General features: G+C 41.5%; 2 pseudogenes; one reads left to right on the top strand and one right to left on the bottom strand.

The window, feature by feature from the left end:
• The first annotated feature begins 453 nt into the window (after window positions 1-453).
• On the top strand, window positions 454-1,343 carry LOC149139412 (protein LATERAL ORGAN BOUNDARIES pseudogene; annotated as a pseudogene).
• Window positions 1,344-3,067: 1,724 nt separating this feature from the next.
• Window positions 3,068-3,341, bottom strand: LOC149139411 (small ribosomal subunit protein uS14z/uS14y/uS14x pseudogene; annotated as a pseudogene).
• Window positions 3,342-8,285: the final 4,944 nt, after the last annotated feature.

Below are 8,285 nucleotides of genomic sequence, written 5' to 3'. Positions count from 1 at the left end.
CAAGCGGGAATGAGACGAGGAGGTTCATGAAACTCAATTTTTTAAGTGAAGCCGGTACGGGTCGATTCCCGGAATCGACCCGCCGCCGGTCAGGCGGGGCGGGGCGGCCCGGGGGTGGCGCTGCCTGGGCACAGTGCCACCCCCGGGCCGCCCCGCCCCGCCCGACCGGCGGCGGGTCGATTCCGGGAATCGACCCGTACCGGCTTGCAGAAACCTCTATCTTATTTGGTCAAAACCTCGCCGAATTTCAATTATTTTTGGAGCAAAACCTGTATCTCAAGAAAAGGTGCAGATTCCAGATGATCTAGTTTTGTAGTCGTTTGCTGTACTGATTCAATTAATAGTTTCTATTCGCACAGTTTCTTTACCTCGTAGTTACTAGTATTTGTGTGTCAGATACTAATTTTGCTTTATGTCATAGTATAGTATGATGATTTCTTTTCCATGGCAGAGATGGCTTCGAATTCGTCGAACTCACCATGCGCTGCCTGCAAATTCCTAAGAAGAAAGTGTACTTCAGAGTGTGTATTTGCGCCGTATTTTCCTCCGGAAGAACCTCAAAAATTTGCCAATGTTCACAAGATCTTCGGAGCAAGCAATGTGACTAAAATTCTCAACGACTTAGCGCCTCACCAGCGAGAGGACGCGGTGAATTCTCTGGCATACGAAGCGGAAGCCCGTTTATGGGTGCGTTGGAGCGATCTCCGTTCTGCAGAGACAGGTGCAACAGCTGCAGAAGGAACTGGCGGCCGCTCACGCGGATCTCCTCCAATACAACACCGCAGCGGAAGCCGTTCTTTTTCCGCATAGTCCAGGCTCCACGCTGCCAACTTATTCCAGGCTTCAGATGATTCATGCCGCGGCTAGAGAACAACAGCAGCAAAATTTAGTGGATTTCCCTAATTCTAGAGAAGAACCGCAGCTGACTAGAGAGCAGCTCCTAGAATTGGCCATGAGAATCGGTGGTTCCTACGAGGCTGGCCTCGCGGCACTGGGGATGACAAATGCCTTTGCGTTGTATCCTTCACCCAGGCCTGCCAGCGATGGCGGAAGCGGCAGCAGCGGAGGCAGTTTTGGACACTTGTCCCCTCCTTAGTTTCCTTTTGATTGCCTGCTGCTTATAATATTTCTCAGACCTAAATTGCATGTTTTGGGTATTTTATGTTATTATTAGATGTTGGATATTGGCAATTCTCTGTTCAATTGTCATTGGTCCTACTGACTGTGCTATAGTGTGTTTGTTGGGAGGAAGCTCTTGATTTATATCTTATCAAGAGCTTTTAGATATTGCATATGTGAAGCTTTTGCAAGAGTTACCTTTATAAATCACCTCTTGATGTCTTTGAAGGCGACAGTAAGCTTGATTTTTCTACGAAAATTCATCTATCGCGTGAAATCTATGTTCTCCGTATGAAATCCATGGCTAATCTACTTTCCAAATTTATATGATTAATGACCAAAGCATAAATATATTCTCCTTGTTTTTGGCTATCTTGTCGTGTGATCATTGTGAAAAATCTTGCATAGCAGCTTTACCGAAACGAACACTATTCTCGGATTTGGCAAGAACGCCCAAAATTTAGGATAAATTTTGGATTTTTCCCTTTTACAGCAATGGGATTGAGATTTTCCGGTCACAGTTCTAGATCACTGTGAAATTGTTTATTTGACTGGCGGTCAAAAAAATACTTGATTCATATGGTTTACAGTTTTATAAAACTGGGAATAAATTGAAATGTAAATTACTTTTGCACACAACCTCTGAAAGAAAAACCGCATGCTTAAATCAAGAGCAAGAGGGAATGAGACGAGGAGGTTCATGAAACTCAATTTTTTAAGTGAAGCTGGTACGGGTTACCGGCTTGCAGAAACCTCTATCTTATTTGGTCAAAACCTCGCCGAATTTCAATTATTTTTGGAGCAAAACCTGTATCTCAAGAAAAGGTGCAGATTCCAGATGATCTAGTTTTCTAGTCGTTTGCTGTACTGATTCAATTAATAGTTTCTATTCGCACAGTTTCTTTACCTCGTAGTTACTAGTATTTGTGTGTCAGATACTAATTTTGCTTTATGTCATAGTATAGTATGATGATTTTTTTTCCATGGCAGAGATGGCTTCGACCTCGTCAAACTCACCCTGCGCTGCCTGCAAATTCCTAAGAAGAAAATGTACTTCAGAGTGTGTGTTTGCGCCATATTTCCCTCCGGAAGAACCTCAGAAATTTGCCAATGTTCACAAGATCTTCGGAGCCAGCAATGTGACTAAAATTCTCAACGACTTAGCGCCTCACTAGCGAGAGGACACGGTGAATTCTCTGGCGTACGAAGCGGAAGCCCGTTTATGGGTGCGTTGGAGCGATCTTCGTTCTGCAGAGACAGGTGCAACAGCTGCAGAAGGAACTGGCGGCCGCCCACGCGGATCTCCTCCAATACATATTTAAATGGATAAATATTTATCTTAACAGTAATATGTTAGAGTAGAAAATAAACCCGTCCATCTTTATTTTAGCCCCAGATCTATCAAGAGCTTATCTTCTGAGTCATGGAGGATACTCTCTCCGTGGGTGAGCTTGCTCAGTTGTTGGGGCTGTTATTAGTAGTACTTGTATTCATTGCTCTCCTCATAGTTGACACAGGCACAGCAGCAGAGAAGGGACAATTTTGGGTTCCTGGGAATGCTCCCCTGCTAAGTGCTCTCACTATTCAACTCATGAACTTCGTCGAAGACTGTAGTTCTTTACTCAATGCGACTGTACCCGGTCAGACCTCGAACTGTACTAATGTATCTAAGCTACAGTTTGTGATCAACTCCATGGAAGTCCAAAGTGCCTTACCCGATCAGAATTCAAGGCCATTGATGGCTGTTAAGGGCAATCAGACTGATGCGGAGAGGTCCAGGAGTCTCATGGAGGCTCACGTTTTTAATGATACCTTGAAATAAAAATGAAATTTGAACATAATAATAAACAATAAACCAAAATGCCGATTTCTAATTGAATTATTTCCATTGACTCGATATTGGGAAAGATCACTGCCAACATTGCACCGCCTTCACCAACGAATTCCATCTCTCCTAGCGATACTTAACAAATCCGATGTCTTTGGCATAAGAGCAAAAGCACTGTCGGCAACAATTAAGACCATATTTCCTAATCAAGCCATGTGGATTGCCACACACCCGACAGGTGCGGGAACCGGGCCCATATTTCTTGGGATGAGAATTCCAGACTGCAGAGTGAGGCATCTTCGATCAAAAAAATAACCAAATTCGACCTCGCAAACTCGTATTAACTGGTATGACTTCGCTCCTTCCTCGCCCTGCCGCTCCTACTTCGCTCCGTTGTATGATACCTTGCTTATGGTACATTGCAGCAGAGTCATGTTGTGTGTACTGATAGCCTTTTCCCTGCCGGGAATGGCTCGTCCTGGCCATGAAACTACATGGACCACAGTAGCAGCTATACTATTCACTGTCCTGCTCCACATTTTCTCCTCCTTGTCAATCATACGTCATAATTCGGGTAAGTCCGGCTTACAAGGGATCTCATCTTTGTTTTATTTCAGCAATTTCTATTTCAGCGACCATGATATGAAATGGGTCATCGTTTATGGGGCCATAATAATCAACTGTCTAGAGTTGCAAATTTACTTCATAGATCCCGGATAAAAATGTATTTCAGTCAAAGACACCCACAAAAAATATGTTGAATATATAATTATAATTAATGTGCTGAATTTAAATATTTCAAATATCTCTAAGATTATGTATTATGAGTATACATCACTCCTAAATAGTACATAGAGGGGTATTTTGAGACAATTCTTTAGCAAATTGTTTTAACTTCAGATAAAAAAAACTTGTAAATTTCCTTTAAATAAGTGTCTCAGATTATTGTCTTAAAAACTTGTCTTTATAAACACAATATAGAACACAAGTATTATTGTCTCTTAAGAGGAAATTCATTTTTGCCCCTTAAGAGACAAATGAGTGTCTCAAATTATTGTCTTAAAAATTGTCTCTATAAAGACAATATAGAAGACAAGTATTATTGTCTCTTATGAGATAATTCATTTTTGTCTCTCAAGAGAGAAATCCTAGTTATTGTCTCTACAGAGACATTTGTCTTTAATCCCAATTATTGTCTCTCTAAAAACTTCTCTTTAGAAACAAAGTATACAATGCGATTTTTTTGTTTCTTCCATGATTAATTCATGTTAGGGCACGATGGAATCGAATCACCAACCTCCTTCTTGCAAGGCAAGTGCAAGGTAGTTGTCATTGAATTTTTCAACTATGGTCATATATGAACTCCAATATGACCCTACAACATATAGGTTGGGCACATATTGAGAATTTGTATTTGAATTCTATAAATGTGGCATATTGATTGTAAATCTACTGTTCCATATTTGTGATGGTTTTAGTTTTAGGAACACTATTGAGGGTTTCAATGTACTTTGATGTAATGAGTTTTTGTTAAACTAAATTCATCCATGAAATCTTAGAAATTAGTTGACTTATCATATTTTATTTATTCTAGGGCACTATGCATTAGTGTTTCTTTTTTATCTATTCAATCAATGGGTTTAATAAATGAATTCCTTTTCATTGGGAGCATTTGGAAATTGTATCTATAATGTGACAAAGAGCCACCCTCGGGCCGCCCCGCCTCGCCCGGAATCGACCCGCCGCTGGTCGGGCGGGGCGAGGCGGCCCGGGGGTGCCGCTGCCGTGGAGGGGGCGGGGCAGGGGTGGCCGGGGAGGGGGCGGTGGCGATGGAGGGGTGGGCGGGGGGGCCGGGAGGGGGCGGTGGTGGGGAATGGGTGGGCGGGGTTGGCGGGGAGGGGCCGGTGGCGGGGGAGGGGTGGGCGGGGGGGCCGGGGAGGGGTGGGCGGGGGATGGGTGGGCAGGGTGGGCGGGGATGGGTGGGCGGTGGCGGTGGGTGGGGAGGGGGTGGTGGCGATGGAGGGGTGGGCGAGGGGACTGGGGAGGGGTGGGCGGGGAGGGGGCAGTGGCGGTGGAGGGGTGGGCGGGGTGGTGGCGGTGGAGGGGGGGGGGGGAGGGTGTGGGCGGGGTGGGTGGGGGGGCAGTGGCAGTGGCGGTGGCGGGGGATGGGTGGGCGGGGTGGGCGGGGGGGCGGGGGATGGGTGGGCGGGGGAGAGCACAACTGTGATTTTCGCATTGATTTTTAAGTTAATTATTATTTTTTGAAAAAAAAAGTTGTTATTATTATTTTTTTGACATGAAATTCATTAAAAAAAACTATTATTTGACCATTTTTAGTTAATATTTTTGTATAAAAATTGTGATTTTGACATGTTAATTCTAGCAAAAAATTATCAAAACGTTTAGTTTTTTTGTTATATTTATGTTAAAAATGGTTATTTTTATGTCCATTGTTAAAAAATGTTGTTTTTCAGAAACAATTATTTCATGTGGATTGAAAAATTAATTAAGGATGTATAAATATGTAGATTATCTAAAATTCAAACTATCGACTTTCTAATTTAAAAACGCAAAACAATAAAAACCCCACTAAAAAAAAAATAAATTAAGATAGAGAACAAGAAAATATGAATAAAATGACCACTTCAAAAACTATCAAATTTAGAAAATAATTTTTTACATTTCACACACTAGAAAATTTAAAGTCAAAAAATAAGTCTTTTAAAAAAAGGGTGTGATGCAGAATACTCACTTTTTAAAATCAGGATGAAAATCACTACCATTCACTACCATTCTAAAACTTAATGCACATGAAAAAAATTAAAGTTCCAAAAACCATGTTCTAAAAAAAACATGTGTATTCTGCATCACCACTTTTGAAAATCGGGTCATTTTTTTGCCACCTCTACAAAACGGGTAACAGTATCAGTTCCCGTTTCAAAGTTTACATTGTTCAACAAGGAAGATAAACAAACAAACTAATTCGTCCCCAGCAGAGTCGCCATTTTGTTACAGGGAAAAGTGTCTACTCAGAACTGCTTATCCCACTAAGGTGTGATAGCTGCCTTAGAAGCAAACAAAGTAAAGCTACTTTCGTTTTTACTTTATGAAGTATAGATAGAGAGGAACAAAGAAGACCAACCTCTGTCTTGCGCTAATCTCCTGGTTCGATTCCTCTCTTCCTTGATAGTTTTTCGTTACTTGTTCTCTTGCACGCCTAGCTTCACAGAGTACCTGTAAGATCACAGTAGCATAGCACTATACAAGAACATGGATCTATAATCATAAACAATCTAGGATCAGATGTAAATTGACCATACAAATGCAGCAAACATAAATGACACAAGAGTATGGAGGAAAACTTGAATAGCTTTTATTGATAAACAAGAAAGAGCCAAGAGGAGTTACAACCAATTTTTCTAACCCAGCATCAACCTCTCATCAAGGAAGCCCCTCTTCACCTCATACAAAGCTTAGATCACCCAACAATATGATGTTTGTCTCAAGAAACCAACAACAATTCCTTACAATATGCAAAATTCCAGCCTCTGGATCTCTGGGATGAGGGATCCATATATAGATATCTGTAAGGGGGACGAGTCAGCTTGTGATTTGATTAGTGTCTTCCCTCTGATAGTTCTTGCTTCCACTTGGAGATTGATGATCTATTACTCATCCTTGGTCGAATTCAGAGAGGCAAGTGTCACAGGAGAAGTTTCTGGAAGCTTCCATTGCCTCTCCATCTCGCGGAATGACACTGCCATTTGTCATTTCTCGCCCATCGCACCCCATAGAAGGGATTTTTGAAATGCAACGCACCCACACAGTGTATTTAGGTGAGATGCAACGCACTTAGCCTGTGGAGCAACTGAAATGATCCTGTTTTGACCAATTCTGAGCAATTTTTCATGGAGAACTTCTAGGAGAAGCTGTAATCAGTTGACCTTGTTCCTTTAGGGGTTAGAACAACACTTTTAGGGACTTAGGAGCCCTTGGTTTATGGACATTTCATGCTTGGGGTTGTAGTGCCCAAAAATGTCTATAACAGAAAGGGGAAGGAGTTCTATGAGTTGAAGATGGGTTCTATGAAACACGAAGAGTACACGACTAAGTTTCTGGAGTTGTTGAGGTATGTGTCATATCTTAAGGATGAGAAGATGAATGTTCAAAGGTTCATTAATGGACTACCATTAGCATTCAAGGATCAGATTGAGTAATTTGAGCTTCAGTCATTAGAGGAAGTCATTGGGAATTTGAAGCATAGTTATGAGTAGTTGAAGCATAATTTTGAGCCTAAGTATGATTGGAAAGGTAATTATAGTACCAAAGGAGAATGGCCTCCAAAGAAGGAAATACCTCAAGGTGCAGGTGAGAAAGAAAATGTGGCTCCTTACAAGAAGTTCAGTGCAGCTAAGGAGGGACGTGGATCTTAGCTTGGAGAGCCGCAAAATAAAGGTAGTGACAGGGAACCATTGCAGTGTTGGATTTGTGGCAAATATCATCGCAAGAAGGATTTTCCATTGTACCAAGGTGGTAGACCTCAGATCTACAATGATCGGGAGGTGTATATGGTTGGGGATGTTGGTCAATGCATTCTTCAAATTTATGTAGCATTTGATAACAAGCAGTCAGATCATTAGGCATCCATTATTGAGAGGGAAGGTAAGCTCCGTGATCGAGTTTCTTCGATTTTGATTGATCCTAGATATAATTATAGTTATGTTAATCATGACCTAGTGAATAAGTGTGGCTTGAGTAAAGAAGTACATATAGAGTCTTAGTTGGTGTAGTTTGTTGCAGGGACTAAGAAAAGAGTTCATCATTGGGTGAGAGCATGTGCATGTTAGTTGAATGGTGTGCCTACATCAACTCATTTAAATGTGCTTCCATTGGGTTCATACAACATGATTTTGGGAATGTATTGGTTACACCTTCCCAGGACTAAGGTAGATTGGTAATAGAAGGCTATTCCTTGCTTGGATGATGATGGAGAGAAGAGATTATTGTAGGGAAAGAAGAAGCCTACATTAGTGATAATGGTTACAACTATGCGAGCTAAATGCAGTTTCTGGAAAGGATTTGTATTGTTTACAGTTCATATTTCTAGTGATAAAGGGAAGGATGTTGAGGATCATGAAGTTATGAATAGTTATCCTATTTTGCAATAGTTTCAAGATGTGTTTCTTGCAGATATTTCATATTTTCATCCTCATAGGGAAGTGGAAATTTCTATCGAGTTGGTACCAAGAGCAACACTAGCATCAAACACACATTACAAGATGATCACTCTAGAGTTAGTGGAATTGAAGTTGCAACTCAAGTAAATGCTTGATAAGGG

This window comes from Pinus tabuliformis, chromosome X (genome assembly GCF_031772625.1).
Source record: "Pinus tabuliformis cultivar Carrire ecotype Pingquan chromosome X, CPIR1, whole genome shotgun sequence".
NCBI lineage: Eukaryota > Viridiplantae > Streptophyta > Pinopsida > Pinales > Pinaceae > Pinus > Pinus tabuliformis.
Note: the sequence above shows the minus strand (reverse complement) of the source record. Positions and strands in the feature narration are given on the sequence as shown.